We start from the raw sequence: 19,623 nt of genomic DNA, 5'->3' as shown, positions 1-19,623 counted from the left end.
TTCAGGCTCTTAACCTGGCAATTAGGCAACACTATATCTTCCACGACACACTATATGGCAGCATCCCTGAGCTTCAGTACCTCCCCTGCAGGGTATGCTGGGAACTGTAGTGCCGTGAGGCAACCCTGTTGGGTTCCATGGATGCCACCAGAGTGTGCTGCAGGGATTCGTAACTCCTACTTTATGGGACTGTTAGTTGACCTGGAAGTGCTTCCTGGGCACAATTCCCTGCCGCATGAAGTACTAAAAGGAGGTGGTCTGCCTCATTCAGGCGACTTGTAGTTGGGAGTGAAGGACAGACAAAGCTCACTTGGTGGGGTGGAAAGAGAGGGATGAAAAAGAGAAAAGAAACTTGTGTGTACAATCATTAGAAAGAAACCTTTGTGGAGGTAATTTATTGTAATAAAAACATTGTCTATAAACATAGACGTGTGTCTATGAGGTTTTCTCTGGGGTTCAGGGGGCTGCAAAACACCTCACAAGGTCACCATATATATAGATATTCATGGCATTCATAGTCTGAATCGCAATCGGATTGTATGGGTGGTTACCTACCAGGTAACACTTGTGGTCTGCAAGTCGGCAAACATCCGCCACGGTGTCCTCTTTCAGTTGCGAGAAGCAGATCATAGAATGTTGAATAGTTTACTGTCAAATAATGCAAAGAGTACGTGACACGTGTTTCACCCTAATTCTGGGCTCATCAGGCATACACACTCACTGCACCCCCTCTCGGGGATCGAACCTTGGACGTCAGTGTCAAAGGTGAAGCCTCTTTACGTTGTGCCATGGCATGTGGTTCATTTATTTGACAGCATCGGGGTAAGGGGGTGCAGTGAGTGTGTTGTCTGATGAGCCCAGAATTAGGGTGAAACATGTGTTGCGTACTCTTTGCATTATTTGATAGTAAACTATTCAATATATATACAGTATACTGTATATATATATATATATATATATATATATATATATATATACAGTATATGCAGGGTGACCCACAAAAAAGTGGCCCACCTCCACTGAGATGACTGCATTACGTGGTGAAAAGAAAAATGATCAGATTTGGTACTCACATTTACAGAAGTGGTTCCCAGGGGTCAGACAGCAAGGAAACAAGGCAGGCGACACAACCACAGCCACCAGATGAGACGGGTGTCGTCTCGGTGGAGGCGAGCCACTTTTTTTTTTAAAGAGACTGTATTTTTGATTGTCTTATTTTGTCTACAACAGGTGTGAATTGACTTTAAAAAACTTTAATAAAAGCCAGTTGAGGTGAGTCTCATTTGTTTAAAATTGTCTACTTTAATTTTACAGTTTTGAAGGTCACCACCATTTTGAAACATTTGTGGCATCATTTTGTGGCTCAGTAGCTTGTCGTTGCTATGCCAATTGCTATCATGTCATTGCTGTTGATGGTATGCACGATGTCTTCATGTGGCGACTATTTAAACCGGTGATATGGTGTACATTCACCCCAGCTTTAGAATAAAAAGCAACAGAATTTTACATGTTTTATCTGTTTTAGCTGGAGAAATTTTTGATTAGTGTGGCTTGTTTCTAGACTGTAATTCTCTGTGTAATTTCGATCAGTTCACTGGTTCGGTTTGATTACATAGTTTCTGATTATAGGCACGTCTTTTTTCCCTTTTCAATTCTTCAGCTTCCTTCTCCTTTATCAGTCTGTTGCTAACATTTGTGGTGGAGGAAGTGTTTGCTGCTTTCCTATTCTAAGATGGGTTCTGACTGAAAAAATATTATACATGTTTTGAGTGATCTGTACAGACTAAAGGTTATTTGTTTTCATTTCATGTCAGCCTGGGATTTTGGGTCATGTCTTAGTATTTTCTATCTATTGATTGCTACTTCCATCCATCCATTATCCAACCCGCTATATGCTAACTACAGGGTCACGGGGGTCTGCTGGAGCCAATCCCAGCCAACACAGGGCACAAGGTAGGAAACAAAACCTGGGCAGGTCACCAGCCCACCGCAGGGCACACACACACACACACACACACACATACACCAAGCACACACTAGGGAAAATTTAGAATCGCCATGGGAGGAAACCGGAGTACCAAGAGGAAACCCACGCAGACATGGGGAGAACATGCAAACTCCACGCAGGGACATTTTTGGTTCATATTTGGAATTTTAATGGTATTTCTATGGTTATTCTTAGGTGGATTAAAATTTCACCATTTGGTAGTAATCAGTCCCCAAAATTAAACAAGCTGGAATAACACAAACAGTTTTGCTGAGGCAGACACCTCAAAAAGAAGGGACTACTTGTACGAAGGAAACATTACACTTTACGTATCATTAACAGTGACAAAAAATGTGAAAACTGACGACTGGAGAGGCTCTGTGATAAGTTCTGTGTCTAATTATGGCAGGGCTCAGAAACTGATGAATCCTTCATACTTTTACATCAGTCAAGTGCACATTAATTTACTTTAGAGAAACCCAAGTAGTTTATCTATTTGTGAATTTTTGAAAAAAAAACACAACATCCTGAAGCCCACTTAAGCAGCTCAGAGATGCAGTGGAGTCAGATCCTTACCAGAAATATTCTTTCCTAAATATGAAAATAAAAACAAATACAGCAACCATGAGTATAGGGTGGTCCAGATCTAATTATGCAGTTGTCATTATGCTATAACTTATTAAGTTTATTACATAGAAAATCACCCAAAAAAAATCCCGGACAATCGAGAAGTGTGTGAACTGACGACATGAAGAATCGTCTTTGCGCCGGACTGGAATCGTTCCTGCATAAATCAAAGTCAGCCAAACGATCTGGATCTGCATAATTAGATATGGACCACCCTGTAGATAAGAGTTAATTTGCCTAGTGCAATATAATGTTGTACTTCCTAATAACTTGATAAAACACTAAAGTTCTGAACTTTTGTCAGAAACTGGATTTGATAAACTTGTGTCTTCTTTGCAGGACTGATGGTATTGTGATGTAAGACCACCCTGTAGGTGTGAATGCATGTCCACTGAATTCATTGTTCAGTGATGATGGTGCATTTCATTTTTCTTTAATTATTGTATAACAACTTGGGCTTATAGGTGTATATACTCTTAATGCATGGGTTCAGAAGAGGGAGGTCATGTTTGACCAACATGCTAGAATTCTACGAGGAAGCAACAAAAGGATATGATCAAAGTGGAACTTATGATATTATTTATTAGTGACTTTCAGAACACATTAGATAAGGTGCCACATAAGAAGCTGGGCATCAAATTAAAAGAAGTGGGAGTTCATGGTGATGTTTTTAGATGGGTATAGAATTGGCTCAGACACAGGAAGCAGAGGGTGATGGTGCGAGGAACCTCATCAGAACTGGCCGATGTTAAGAGTGGCGCTCCACAGGGGTCAGTGCTAGAGCCGCTCCTATTTTTAATATATATAAATGATTTAGACAGGAATATAAGTAACAAGCTGGTTAAGTTTGTAGATGATACCAAGATAGGTGGATTAGCAGATAATTTGTAATCCGTTATATCATTACTGGAGGACTTGGATAGCATACAGGCTTGGGCAGATTTGTGGCAGATGAAATTTAATGTCAGTAAATGTAAAGTATTACACATAGGAAGTAAAAATATTAGGTTTGAATACACAATGGGCGGTCGGAAAATCGAGAGTACACCTTATGAGAAGGATTTAGGAGTCATAGTGGACTCTAAGCTATCAACTTCCCGACAGTGTTCAGAAGCCATTGAGAAGGCTAACAGAATGTTAGGTTACATAGCACGATGTGTGAAGTACAAATCCAAGGAGGTTATGCTCAAGCTTTATACAGTAATGCACCGGTGAGGCTTCATCTTGAGTACTGTGTGCAGTTTTGGTCTCCAGGCTACAAAAAAGACATAGCAGCGCTAGAAAAGGTCCAGAGAAGAGCAACTAGGCTGATTCCAGGATTACGGGGGATGAATTATGAGGAAAGATTAAGAGAGCTGAGCCTTTACAGTTTAAACAAAAGAAGGTTAAGAGATGACATGATTGGAGTGTTTAAAATTATAAAGGGAATTAGTACAGTGGATCAAGACTTCTTCTTCTTCTTTTGGCTGCTTCCATTAGGGGTTGCCACAGCGGATCATCTTCTTCCATATCTTTCTGTCCTCTGTATCTTGGTCTGTTACACCCATCACCTGCATGTCCTCTCTCACCACAGTGGATCGAGACTGTTATTTTAAAATGAGTTCAACAAGAACAACAGGACGCAGTTGGAAACTTGTTAAGGGTAAATTTCACAAATACATTAGGAAGTTTTCCTTCACACAGAGAAGCATAGACACTTGGAGTTAGCTACCAAGTAAGGTGGTAGACAACAGGACTTCAGGGACTTTCTAAACTCAATTTGATGTTATTTTGGAAGAAGTAATTGGATCGGACTGGTGAGCTTTGTTGGGCCGAATGGCCTGTTCTTGTCTAGATTGTTCTAGTGTTCTAATGGAAAAATATTGAATTTATGAAAGAATAATTTGTTTTCCAGTTTGTACAGTTTGCCATTTGCTGGGCTCATGTCCCAACCAGGGCTGGCTTACACCAGAATGTGTTGTTTTCTGTGTTTAAATGTTTGAACCCACGGATGACTTCAGAATTCGAATAAAGAGACTCTGTCTGGTACAATTACTGGTCTTGGGCAGAGAGTAGACAGAGAGGAGAGGAGAAACACCTTGAGGTGGAGACAATAGGAAGAGAACAACAGCAGATTTCAGAAATCCATCAGGACTGTGAGGGATTATAGCAAGTGCAGCACCTGAAGAAATGTCCCCCTGGGGTCTCCTGAACAATTTAAAGCAACAAATCCTTTTGTCTGGTGGATCTGACAATATTATTTATTTAATGGACTTTTACAAACGTTGTAATTATTAATATGTTTTTTCTATAACCCACTTAGGCTCAGTCAATTAAACTTTATGTGAAATAAACACTTTTGTAACATTTTTTAGACTGTACTTTGGCAGAATCCAGATTGTTAAGTGTTAAGACCAGGGGGGTCTCTGGCCTGAAAATTCTACTGAGGCCATATCAGAATTTCCCTTTATTTGTGCAGATTTCTCTAATCTAAGCATTAAGTTATCTAATTAATAATGTCTGTCCTTTTTTTTTCCTAATGACTAGGGAGATGTGTAGCTTCACTTGTCATTCGTGTCACCAAAATAAAAAAACAATTACCAAACAATGGGTTGCTGGTGACTGGTCTGTCTCAGTTGAATTAGATTGTTGAGACACTCACTGGCATCATTCATCTTTTAATGAAATACAGCAATATAGATTAAAATGTTAAGTGAAAGCCTCACAAGCACCCACCGCTCAGAAAAATATATTGGCAATGATCTGCCTAAATTGAAATGGCAAGCTTAGCTTTGTGATGAAAATGGACTGGTCACATTAACATGGGAAGAACGCGCACTCTACACACACTGCACGTCTGGTAGAAGTGCTAAGCCCATGTGAGCAGGTGTTGAATGGTCAGTGCAAAGAAATGAAAAAAATTCTTTTCAATATACATACCTGTTCTTTCTGCACCACAAGTCTGTGTTTCTTTGTAACAGTGGCATCATGCAGCTGGCATCTTGGAAGGAACACACGTAGGCCTCCTAGGTCCTCCTCAGCAGTCGGGGAAAATCAAGATGCAGCATAATGCTTTGTTAGCAGTGCATTCGTAATATTGATCTGCTTTCTTATTTTTTGTTTGTTTTCAGATTAGTGTCATTATCCTTATGAGAGCAAATGGTAATACGCTTTGTGTCCCTCTTCACTGGCATGGAGTCAACTGAGAAAACCCTAAATCAGAAGTGCAAATGGCATGCAAAACACACACACAGACACACACAGCAAGAACAGGCAGGTCTCAGTTTGATGTGAGTGATGACCTTCAAGCCCTGTTCCTTAACTGAAAAGTTCAGATGGACACATGTGCACACATCCAAGGGCACAGAGCGTATACATTAGGGGTCTGTCTTGGAGGGCCATAGTGGCTGCAGGCTTTGGTTCCAACTTGATTGCTTAATTATAAACCAATCCTTGCCAATAACAAATCTATTTAACTTAACAAGTTATTACTGCATTGATGCTGCTTGTCAAGTAATTCTTGCATCATTTAAATTTTCCATTTTAAAGGACATCATGCAAACGATTTGTAGCTTGATACAGATGAGTAATTTTCTGTCCTTTACTTTTATTTTACAGTTTCCTTCCAAATTTTTAATTAAAGCAGATAGTTCACGATGAGTACACAGGTGTAAATAGATACAAGTTAGACGGAGAACTGCTGGTGTCTTTGTCATTTACATCTTATTGCTAAGAAGGAGCTACTAAGATCAGGAGGTACAGCAACTTAAGACTAAAATAGGCATCAATGTGTGGGGAATTAGAATCTGGTCCTGCCATTGATGCTTTGTAAGAAAAAAAAACGAAACAAGGAATTTCTAGAGCTCTGAGGTGGTGGATGCTTGAGCAATAACTTTGATGGCAATAATTGACTGCTCAGTAATAACTTGGTTTGGAACAAAAACCGGCACTGATTATGGTCCGCCAGGACTGACTTTGCAGACTCCTGGGATAGAGAACACTGCAGGGCCTGTAGGTGAAGCTCCTCTGCTGGAAGAATACTTGCAGCCCCCAGCACAAAGATGATTTTGTATGCTACAAGAAGGAGTATTTTTCTAGATAAGTAAGTTACATTCAGCATATGTTAGAAAATAGGAAGCAAAAAGCTTAAGAAGATAAAGCTGAGGACAGTTACAAACATTTTACTACAAAGTTAAATTACAGAGGGAACCTTATTACTCCCAGCATCTGATGGGGCTGTGAGCACTGGCCCTTAATGTAGAAGCACCACTGGTTAATATGCCTCCTCAATTTTAACTACTGCTGTAGCACCTTTTAGATGGATTTGCATCGTGTAACATTTTCATGCAAATATCTTGCTATTAAATTAGAAAATATTTGAGGTTAAAGGGCGGGGGGACTTTTTGGGCCAATAAAGAGCAATGCCGATACTCTGTGAGACAGCCTGTTATAAAATAAAGAACCAGTACCATCCCTAACTGGTGCGATAAGCAGGATCTCCTTATCTCCAAATATCTGAAGTTGAAAGAAGTCATTAAATTATTTCCTTTCAACAGGAGCAGAATTAGCCTCAGGGTCTGTTGTCATTATTTACTTATTGTTAATTTTACTTAAAATCAATACTTTTTTTTAATATTCAAAACATACGGCCATTTTGCCTATGCACAGTTGCATAGTTGCGACTGCCCTCTTTGCCACCTTGCGTGTCTGCCTATACACTTCTCTGTCTGAGTGTCTTCTTTGACTCCTTCTTAGCCTTTATCACATCCTGCACCTCTTTGTTCACCACTGTCTCTTTCCAATTAACAACAACAACATTTATTTCTATAGCACATTTTAAATACAACCAATGTCACTCAAAGTGCTTTACATGATAACAAAAAGAAAGTTTCAAGAAAAGAAAAACAAATAAGATTAAGCAATAATATTAAAGAATAAGTAACATAGAAAAAGCAAATATATCTGTATACAATCTTAAAAAACAGATAAATATCAAGTAGAAGAGTAGTGTCCTTATATACCAGTGATGGCGAACCATTTAGAAACCAAGTGCCCAAACTGCAATCCAAAACCCACTTATTTATCGCAAAGTGCCAACATGGCAATTTAACCTGAATACCACCTAAAACTGAACACCAGCATAACCAAGGAGCTGGTGGTGGATTTTAGGAGGCCCAGGCCCCTCATGGCCCCTCATGGACCCCGTGATCATCAGAGGTGAGTGTGTGCAGAGGGTACAGACCTATAAATACCTGGGAGTGCAGCAGGATGATAAATTGGACTGGACTGCCAATACTGATGCTCTGTCTGTCTATCTACTGAGCTTTTAGTTTAGAAAAGCCACTCATACATTAACATCTTTTGTCTTAAAAGAAAAACATAATAACAGAGCTTTCAATGATACAAACAACTTTTTGTTGAAAGGTAAAAGTTTGCATTCTGTATGCTTTTGAACAATTAATGTGCTTTTTGCTGTTGTATGCATGCTGATAATTTGTCTAACCTTGGCTCATACTTTGTAAGTTTGAGAGCAACACATGCAGCACTCAGGTCATCTGTTAGTCTGTTTCTGGTGTCAGATTTGATTTAATTCAAAGCTGAAAACAGCTGCGCACAAGCATAAGATGTTCCAAACAAAGTAAGGAAAGCAATCTCAAGTGCCTTCATTGACTTAAGATTATTTGGCAGAGAATTCCACACTTTAAGGATTTCATTTTCATAACTAACTGTGCTGTGCTGTCCTTTGTCATCCCTTCGATCCTCTCAAGTGTTTCACGCAGGTCTTCCCTATTAAGCTCCGCCCCCAAAGCTTCCATTATATATTATGGGGTCGTGGATCAGGTGTGGCGATTAGCAACTCCCGGCAATAATTACAGATGCGGACGACTCCTCACCTGTGCGCTTAGCGAGGACTGCCGGCATCACAAAGCTCCCGGAAACCGCTCCGGCCACTCTACCATAACCCCATTTAAGCCGCGAGTGCGGCAATTATCTGTTAAAACTGGCCTTTTCAATTTTGAGCTGTGGACCCGCTATACCACATCCCCTCCAACCCCACCACGAGAATCACAGGCTCAAAAGGCTGCAGTCCGTGCCGCACCCTCAAGCAGCATGTGTGCCGCCCGCCTTACCCCAGACAGGGGAGGAAGGACGCGCTCCCATTGGGCTGCTGGGCATAGGGGCGGGTGATGTGAGAAACGTCCTCCGGCGCGCGTGAAGAGGGGGAACGGTGAGGGGAGCAGCCCGGCCCCGCATTCCTCTGGCTTTATAGTAACGAACTCTGTGCTCGGGCGACGGCGCGCGTGCCCACTGAGAGGGCTCTGAGTGCCCCCTTTGGCACGCGTGCCATAGGTTCACCACCACTGTTATATACAATCTCATAATTTAAGTCTCTGAAGAGGAGTGTGGTGATAAGGTCAGATGGCTGGGAGGACAGAAAAAAAAACTCCAGTTAGGCTGGAGAAAAAAAAAAACAAAATCTGCAGGGGTTCCAAGGCCAAAAGACCACCCAGCCTTCACTGGGCATTCTACCTAAAAGAAATGTTCTTAAATCAGTCCTCTTAGTTTTCAGGCTTCATATGAGATGATTTGATGATGTTGGTCTTGTGGATGGAGGAGACACTCGGCTTCATTCCATCATCACAGGGGGCTTTATGGTGCCTCGATCAGGTGGTGGTGGTAACTAGTAAAGATAGCAAAACCCCGAAAAATGTGATAATTCAATGTAGTCTGTTAGGACTATAACCAAAATGTAGTTACGAAAAAGACAATTTAAAATGAGACGGGTTTTTAGCAGTTTTCCAAAGTGTTAATGAATCATGAATGCTCATGAATCAATTCATATGATTCACTGAAAACAAAAAGAATGACTCACCCATCACTATAATTTAATATCACAACAAAAGTGCCATCAACATAAGTTAATGAAAAAGTGTTAATATATTTTATTCTTAGTGTAGAGGGGTATATGAAAATGAGTAATACCCAATTTCCTTGATTAACTTTAAAATAACCTCAATGAATTACGTTTGAGGTTATTTTTTCTTTGTAGGAATTTACTAGTGGATTAATTAATTTCATTAAATTAAAATAAGTATATTTAGTATACTCAGTGTATTATTTTAATAAAGATTTACTTAATTTATTAAGGTGGAAAATCTTGACATTAAAATAATAATTCAAAATTATTATTATATAATTACAACTATCCATCCATCCATCCATCCATTATCCAACCCGCTATATCCAAACTACAGGGTCACGGGGGTCTGCTGGAGCCAATCCCAGCCAACACAGGGCACAAGGCAGTAAACAAATCCTGGGCAGGGTGCCAGCCAACCGCAGGGCACACACACACACACCAAGGACAATTCAGAATCGCCAGTTCAACTAACCAGAATATCTTTAGACTGTGGGAGGAAACTGGAGCACCCGGAAGAAACCCACGCAGACATGGGGAGAATATGCAAACTCCACGCAGGAAGGACCCGGGAAGTGAACCCGGGTCTCCTAATTATTTAGAATGATAATAAAATAATTAAATTAAAATGTATATTTTTAACATGGCTGCCATTTTGGAACAAACTGTAGAAACTACTAAAATAGTTGATCTGATACTACTACAAACTCACTGGGAAATAAAATGTAGTTATTTATTTATTTTTCATTTTTAATAATTTTATTGTAATCATTCCATACAAATCGATCAATTTTTACAAAAAATAGGATTGAGATTGAAAAACAAGTCGACCCCCACCCCTGAGAGAGAGACAGAGCATTGCCAACGGGGTAAAACTTAACGCTTGTAAACATACCTAAATTGATGAGTTTAATAGACCAATAGAGATGAATGGAGAAGAAAAAGAAATGAGGAGATAATTGCTTCCTCTGTGCTTTAAGAGCTTATTCTAAAATATTATTGATTAGATCCTGATATGTTTTGAAAAAATTCTGTACAGATCCTCTAACTGAGCATTTGATTTTTTCCAATTTCAAATAATATAACACATCGGTTTCCCACTGACTTAAAAAAGGAGAGTTAGGATTCTTTCAGTTTAGCAGAATAAGTCTGCGTGCCAAAAGTGTAGTGAATGCAATCACAGTTTGTTTGTCTTTCTCCACTTTAAAGCCATCTGGAAGAACCCCAAACACAGCTGTTAATGGGTTAGGATGGATTGTGAGACCAAGGCTGTCTGAAAGGTAATTAAAAATTTTGGTCCAGAATAATGTTAATTTGGTGCAGGCCCAGAACATGTGACCTGTTGAGGCTGGGACTTGATTGCAGTGTTCGCAGGTTGGATCATGCCCTGGAAACATTTTGGAGAGTTTTAGGTGAGACAGATATGCTCGATTATATAATTTTGAGTTGAATAATTGTAATGTTTGCACATATGGAGCTCTGCATTGCTACTTTCCACTCCTTTTCTGATATATTAATTGAGAGATCTTTTTTTCAGTGTCCTCTTGGATCTTTGAAAGGGAGGGACTGTAAAATAATTTTATATATTGCAGAGATGGTGTCGGAGTCCTTGAAATTGAGAAATATTTTTTCCAGCATGGATGAGGGCAGGTTCTGTTTAACAAAGTTCCTAATTTGAAGATAGTTAAAGAAATGTGTAGCTGGAATATTAAATTTAGAATGTCATAGGATGCAAAGACGTTGTCTATATAAAGATCTCTAAGCAAGTTAATCCCAATTTTTTTCCAGATATTAAAAACTGCATTGCGAGGGTTGAAAGAGGTGGTTCTCTTGCAGAGGTGCAGCAGATAAAATCTTCTCCCTCTTAAAATGATTTCTACATTTGTTCCATATTCTGAGTGAGTGAAGCACAATTGGGTTATCAGTATATTACCGATAACTTGCATTTATTGGGGCACAAAGCAGAGAATATAAAGAAGTACTGTAGGAAATAAAACGTAGTTATAAGTTTGTGGATCCACATGGAGAATAAATTCACTTACCATACAAAAGAATTAGCTTCAAAATGCCATTCTTTCAGTTGGGATTACAAGCTTCATTCAGGGAATGGATTGCTTATCTACACCCCTACAGTCAGATGTCTTTCATTGTTCTCTAAATTTCAGCTCATGATATTGTTAGTAAAATACAGACCAGCGTATACTGCTCGTCTGATTATTTTTTTATGAAATTGAAAGACAACAAATATCCATCACCTGATTAACATGGAGTAACAAGATATTTAGATTCATAAATCTTATTCAGAATCGTGGGGGCCCGGGCCCACTCTGACGGCATGTCAGGAAACGACACCAGCACCAGACAGGACTGAATCATAAAACTCGGTTTAACTTTCTTGCCTTTTAGTTCTTTTCGATGTGGATGTCGCGCAATCACGACAAATCAGATATACATACAGTGTGCCGCGCCAGAGCTCCAACTTTGAGCATATCCCCAAATATCTCAGTCAGAGTATAGGTCTTTCGGTTACGTCTTTACACGATCATCTCCAGATGCGCTTATGGCCACTTAAGCTACTGAGGAGCCAGAGCTTGTAAATCGGTATCTGCACACACTTGCGTATTCATCAATGGGTCTATACAGTGCACTGCCAGACAAGATCACAAGGTACACTCACGGCAGGCTGCTCAGAGGTGCTAAACAACACATGTGCTTATTTCTGAGGGTATAACAACCAATAACACACACATACACACACGCAAATACACACACATACACGTCATCTGGAACAAGTGCAGAGCGAAAGGAAACGAGAGTGTCGGAGAAACCCCGTACACTAAAAGGTTAAACATGTGAAACCCCTGGTGGAAACCTGAACCCGGATCTGTGAGGCTTTAAGGCAGCAATGCACATTAATGCGACACCGTCCTGCACCTCCAAGAAAACGCACCCACTCCTCCAAATTAAAACAAAATCAGCCGGCCGGTGAGCACATCACCGGGCAGCGTCGTCTCTTCGGCTAGCCAGAGTGCGGTCGTGTGTTACTCTGCTGACACCTTGTGGTCGATCTTTTCGAAGGGGTTTTCGCGACACTTTTACGAGTTTAATCAGAATGATCAGACTTAAAAACGTGTAAATAATTCCGCTTTTTTCACATTTGGCAGATTTTCAATTGGTTTATGTCGTATCATTAACCACGATTTACAGTACACTTCATTTTAGAGCTGCTGCTTCGCACCTTTAGGACTGTAACCGACATTACGGACTATGTGGAGTTTGCATGTTCTCTCCATGTTGAAGTGGGGTTCTTTAGGCACTCCGGTTCTAATCCCAAAGCGAAAACAAGAGGGTCTAAAATAACCCAATATAAGTGTGCTTGGGTTAGCCTTTTGGATTGGTAAACCTTCCTGAGTAGGGTTGTGCCACAAATCTCTTTCTGTGGGTTTTGATATTGGATAAGCAGATTTTTTTGTTTTTAAAAAGAGCTCAAAGTGTTCTTCATTACAGTACAGGCACATACATGGCATATATTGTCACTGCATCAGTTTTGACTTTCAACAGACTTGCACATTTTTGTCACCTAATCAGGGCCGTCTTAACAGCATTATAAGCTCGGGGAAAAACAGTGCACTTGGGGCCCTTTACCTACACAGCATACATAGATTAGTATGAGCCCCCCGGGTAACTGCCAAGCGTGCCCGTGCGTTAAGAAGGCCCTGTGCCTAATGCTGTCGGACCACGTTTGGAGTGAAGTTGATCAATATACGCATCTGTGGACACCACGTTAAAAAGAATTGCCCATTCCGACTGAAACGTTATTTTTAACGCTGTAAAATTCCATATAACACTACTGATTTTGCCTCAAGAAGCTCCACTACAATGTATTTCATAAATGTCACGATTATCCTTCATGTTTTAAGTCTGAATGCGTCTGTATTAGAGGCGTAGCAATCACGCCTTGCTTCCCCAAACCGTTTCACGTTTACCAAGCCAGGCAGCAAACGCTTGTGATGAGGATTGCGTTCGGCGATTTGAAAGCACACATTTTCATCCCGTTAGACAATGCGAGCTCCTGTTACAAGTTCTAAAAGCAGCGGCCAGTGGTCCTACTAGGGGCGGGCTGCACACCAGTACAAGTTTCCGTGTATGATTTTCTTGGCTGAGCGCATCAGGAAGCCGCTTTTGTTTCTTTTTAATCTGCCACAGCGCAGAACATTACAGCTGAACATTAAAGATGAAAAGTCCACTCTGGACTCAGCTGTAATTAAATTTGAATGTTCGCATATAATTAAATAAAGAACAGCCTATACGCCCTAAAGCTGAGTGTGTTCGTTTCAGCGATTGAGTTTATACAAAAAGGACGTGTAAAAGAAAATGCATACCATGCTGTAATTAATAATCGTGGAGAGTGGAATCCGATGGTAGCAGAGTTAAGGCTACTTTTGTTAAGATTTGTATTTTGTGTTAATGTAGCGACTCGATTTGTGAGAGAAGGGCCAGATTGACAACTTCCGTCCACTACGCACGGCTACGTGTTGGGGGGCTGGGTGGGCGTGTCTTCAAGTCTGATGTCATTTTCTACCGCGCAGACGCGCCAAGTATAAACTTACCTTTGTATTTGATTTTATTGAAATCACACAACATTCCATAGAAGTAGACCAATTTTTACAAAAATAGGATTGAAAACAAATCAACCCCCATCCCTGAGAAAGAGAGCATGGCCAACAGAGTAAAACTTAAAACTAGTAAAAAAAAATAAGTACATCCATGAATTAATAAGTGAATAAAGATAACTGGAGAAGAAAACGAAATTGGAAGAGAATCTGCTTCCTCAGTGCTTTAAGAGCTTACTTTAAAATGTTATTGATTAGATCCTGCCAGGTTCTGAAAAAGTTCTGCACAGATTCTCTAAGTGAGAATTTGATTTTTTCCAGTTTCAAATAATATAAAACATCAGTTACCCACTGACTTAAAAGGGGAGAGTTAGGATTCTTCCAGTTGAGCAAGATAAGTCTACGTGACAATAGTGTAGGGAAGGCAATCACAGTTTGTTTGTCCTTCACCACTTTAAGCCCATTTAAGAGTACACCAAACACAGCTGTTAGTGGGTTAGGAGGGATTGTAAGACCAAAGCTGTCTGAAAGGCACTTAAACATTTTTGTCCAGAATGATGTTAATTTGGTGCAGGCCTAAAACATGTGACCCAGTGAGGTTGGGACCTGATTGCAGCGTTCGCAGGTTGAATCATGCCCTGGAAACATTTTGGAGAGTTTTAGGTGAGACAGATGTGCTCGATATATAATTTTGAGTTGAATAATTGTATGCTTTGCAAATAAGGAGCTTGAGTGAATTCTTTGCATTGCTACCTTCCACTCCTTTTCTGATATGAACTGATTTCTGATCAGTTTGTGATCGAAACTGAGCAATATTTTTTCCAGCATAGAGGGATGTGGGAGGTGAGGAAAGTCGGGCAGATTCTGTTTAACAAAGTTTCTAATTTGAAGATAGTGAAAGAAATGTGCTACTGGAAAGTTAAATTTAGATTGTAATTGTTCATAGGATGCAAAGATGTTGTCTATATAAAGATCTCTAAGCAATTTAATCCCAAATGATTTAAGAGGACACCCGGTGAGCTGCCGGGAGAACAACCGGCACTTCCGCCACGCTGGGGTGTGGCCAACGGGGGAGTGTCGGAAACACCTGGAGCTCATCCGGGACATGCATAAAAGGGGCCGTCTCCCTTCATTCAAGGCTGGAGTCGGGTGGAAGAAGGACGAGGCACGAGAGGAGTGTGGAGGCGGCCCGGAGAAGAAGGTATTTAGTGGCCAGGACTGTGTGTTGGGGTTTGTTGTATAAGGACTGAGTCTGAGTGACATTAACTTTGTAAATAGTGCGGAAAATAAACGTGTGGTGGTGATAAAGAACATGTCCGCCTGTCTGTGTCCGGTCCGGGCTCACAATGTATATTGGAATGTTTTGAAATAAAAAGAGAAGCTTAGGAAGGATATTCATCTGGACAATGTTAATTCTTCAAGCTAAAGTGAGATGAAGAATTTACCATCTATGCAAGTCTTGCTTAATTTTTTCCATACGGATGGCAATAGTTTGTTGATAAACAGCTTTATGTTTATTTGTGATAGGTATTTAAACTGATCTGCTATGATAAAAGGGAAGGTGTCCAATCTAATATTGTGTGCTTGAGAATTCACTGAAAAGAGCACACTTTTAGTCAAACTAAATCTGAGACCAGAAATCTTTTGAAATTCTGTTAGTGCTGTTAAGACTGCAGTTACAGTATTTTGTGGGTCGGATATACAGTGGGATGCAAAAGTTTGGGCAACCTTGTTAATAGTCATTATTTTCCTGTATAAATCGTTGGTTGTTACGATAAAAAATGTCAGTTAAATATATCATATAGGAGACACACACAGTGATATTTGAGAAGTGAAATGAAGTTTATTGGATTTACAGAAAGTGTGCAATAATTGTTCAAACAAAATCAGGCAGGTGCATAAATTTGGTCACCGTTGTCATTTTATTGATTCCAAAACTTTTAGAACTAATTATTGGAACTCAAATTGGCTTGGTAAGCTCAGTGACCCCTGACCTACATACACAGGTGAATCCTATAATGAGAAAGAGTATTTAAGGGGGTCAATTGTAAGTTTCCCTCCTCCTTTAATTTTCTCTGAAGAGTAGCAACATGGGGGTCACAAAACAACTCTCAAATGACCTGAAGACAAAGATTGTTCACCATCATGGTTTAGGGGAAGGATACAGAAAGCTGTCCCAGAGATTTAAGCTGTCTGTTTCCACAGTTAGGAACATATTGAGGAAATGGAAGACCACAGGCTCAGTTCAAGTTAAGGCTTGAAGTGGCAGACCAAGAAAGATTTCAGATAGACAGAAGCGACGAATGGTGAGAACAGTCAGAGTCAACCCACAGACCAGCACCAAAGACCTACAACATCATCTTGCAGCAGATGGAGTCACTGTGCATCGTTCAACCATTCGGCGCACTTTACACAAGGAGATGCTGTATGCGAGAGTGATGCAGAGGAAGCCTTTTCTCTGCCCACAGCACAAACAGAGCCGCTTGAGGTATGCTCAAGCACATTTGGACAAGCCAGCTTCATTTTGGAATAAGGTGCTGTGGACTGATGAAACTAAAATTGAGTTATTTGGGCATAACAAGGGACGGTTATGCATGGAGGAAAAAGAACACAGCATTCCAAGAAAAACACCTGCTACCTACAGTAAAATATGGTGGTGGTTCCATCATGCTGTGGGGCTGTGTGGCCAGTGCAGGGACTGGGAATCTTGTCAAAGTTGAGGGACGCATGGATTCCACTCAGTATCAGCAGATTCTGGAGACCAATGTCCAGGAATCAGTGACAAAGCTGAAGCTGCGCCGGGGCTGGATCTTTCAACAAGACAACGACCCGAAACACTGCTCAAAATCCACTAAGGCATTCATGCAGAGGAACAAGTACAACGTTCTGGAATGGCCATCTCAGTCCCCAGACCTGAATATAATTGAAAATCTGTGGTGTGAGTTAAAGAGAGCTGTCCATGCTCGGAAGCCATCAAACCTGAATGAACTAGAGATGTTTTGTAAAGAGGAATGGTCCAAAATACCTTCAACCACAATCCAGACTCTCATTGGAACCTACAGGAAGTGTTTAGAGGCTGTAATTTCTGCAAAAGGCGGATCTACTAAATATTGATTTCATTTCTTTTTTGTGGTGCCCAAATTTATGCACCTGCCTGATTTTGTTTGAACAATTATTGCACACTTTCTGTAAATCCAATAAACTTCATTTCACTTCTCAAATATCACTGTGTGGGTCTCCTATATGATATATTTAACTGACATTTTTCATCGTAACAACCAACGATTTATACAGGAAAATAATGACTATAAACAAGGTTGCCCAAACTTTTGCATCCCACTGTATACAGTACCATATCATCTGCATATAGAGAAATGTTCTGTTCAAGTCCTTCTCTGATAATCCCCTTCATCTGATAAGCATTTCAACAGTGTGTTGCCAGTGGTTCAATGGTGATTGCAAACAGTAGCGGTGACAAGGGGCATCCCTGTCTGGTACCACGTTCTAGTTTAAAGTAGTCTGAGCAAATGTTGTTAATATAAACTGAAGCTTCTGGATTGGTATACAGTAGTTTGATCCATACACAGATGTTCAGGCCAAACCCAAATTTCTCCATTGTAGTGAAAAATTAGTTCCATTCAATCATATCAAATTCTTTTTCTGCATTCAACGATAATGATATCTCTGGGGTGTTTGACTTTACAAGTGAATATATTACATTAAACAGGCGTTGAAGATTGGAAGCTAACTAACCATTTTGAGTCTCTGCAGGGGTTAAGGCAGAGTTAGACAATGTCCGTCCTGGAGGGCTGCAATACCTGAAGGTTTTTGTTCCAACCCTTTTTCTTAATGAGAAGTCAATTATTATTGCTCTAGTAACATTTTGATGCATCTTTTTAGTGGTCTCACTTGTTAAGGTTACCCACCCATAATTGCTTATTTCAGTATTACCAGCTGCATTCACTATTTTAATGGCTCCTTATTAGCAATAGGATGCAGATAACAAAAGAACCAGCAGTTTTCCATCTAACTTGTTTCCATTTACACCTGTGTGGTTTCATCATGCACTGTTTGTTTTAATACAACACTTAATAGAAAAATGTCATAAAGTAAAAATGATCCAGTTTAGGCTTCAAATCATTTAGATGACATTCTTGGAGAGAAAAAAAAATAATCTACAATATAAGAACCTAACATTGCAGACTAAGAAGCCATAAAATTAAAGATGATCTGAGATTGGCAAGGATTGGTTTCTAATGAAGCAAATGGGTGGGAACGAAAAACTGCAGCCACTGCGGCCCTCCAGGACTGCCATTGCCCACCCCTGGGTTAAGGGCTTGTTTACGCTTACCACGTGAAACTTGTGCACAGACTGCAAAACAAAGCATTGTTTTGGTCCACAACCGACATTGTGTCGATAATCTCCTAGTCAGTAAGTGACAATTTTTGTTCAATGTTGCATACCTAACAATGTCAAAGCAAAGGAAGTGGCAGTCTGCAAATGGAAGTAGAGTTGTGCTTGTTTTTACAGACTTTAAGAGGAGAAGGAGATGGTGGAAAGACCAAAAGCGGTAAAGGAAGAGCAAGTAAAATATTGTATCATAAAGAATAGGTGTAATTTAAACATTTTTGCAGGTCTGTCTTGCACTTTGATGACCCGTTGTGTCATATTCAATCCCTCATCATTCTGGCACTGATGTAACCAGCTTCACGTCCAAATTCATGACTTTGGTTACATGGTGTCACATTGCTGCATAGATAGAAAAAAATCAATGTACAGCATGGGGGTGTGCCTGGATGTCTGGTGTGTCAGTAGGTCTGACTTGGACTTGACAAATAAATGAAGGCATCTGGTGGGGTATGAAGGCTTGTGCCTCGTGAGGACATCTGTTCCCCCCTTGAAGAGGAAGAGTGGTGTCGTCCCAGCCCACTAGTGGAGTTGTTCAGTGTCTTTTTTTAAAGGGACAACAAATGGTCCTTTCTAGGACTACTGAACAAGCTGATTGTGTCTTTATTTCAGTCCTTCCTTGGGTTGTTACATTATATTTTGTATGTTGTATGAAAAGATAAAACAACTTACATTTTGTGTTTCTTGTTAAAACGTATAACTATTGATTTTTGAAGGGATCAGTTCAAACTCAGGCGCTATCAACCCCTTTTGTGCAGAATGATCAAGTATGCATTTTATAAACGTTACACGACTGAGCCTCTAAAAATAATGCAGGGATGTGAAAAGTTAGGAAATTTAGTACTACAAAACCAATGACAATTATTCTGTGCTGCCAACAAAAATACGTATGTGATGTGTTTAATATTTTGTGAGGTTTTTGAGACTCTGAAACTCCTCCAGCTGCACGGTGCACTGAAAACTCTATCAATGCAGGCAGGGGTTGTTTGTCTGTCACTGAGGCCACTGCAGATTTGAAGCTTCACCATGTAATGCGCTGGTCTGCTGATGGTTGATGAAGGGAACAGTCTAACCTGGCCACTAACATGGT

The sequence above is a fragment of the Polypterus senegalus genome, chromosome 11 (genome assembly GCF_016835505.1).
Source record: "Polypterus senegalus isolate Bchr_013 chromosome 11, ASM1683550v1, whole genome shotgun sequence".
Lineage (NCBI taxonomy): Eukaryota > Metazoa > Chordata > Cladistia > Polypteriformes > Polypteridae > Polypterus > Polypterus senegalus.
The sequence above is the reverse complement of the archived record's forward strand: the minus strand, read 5'-3'. Positions refer to the sequence as shown.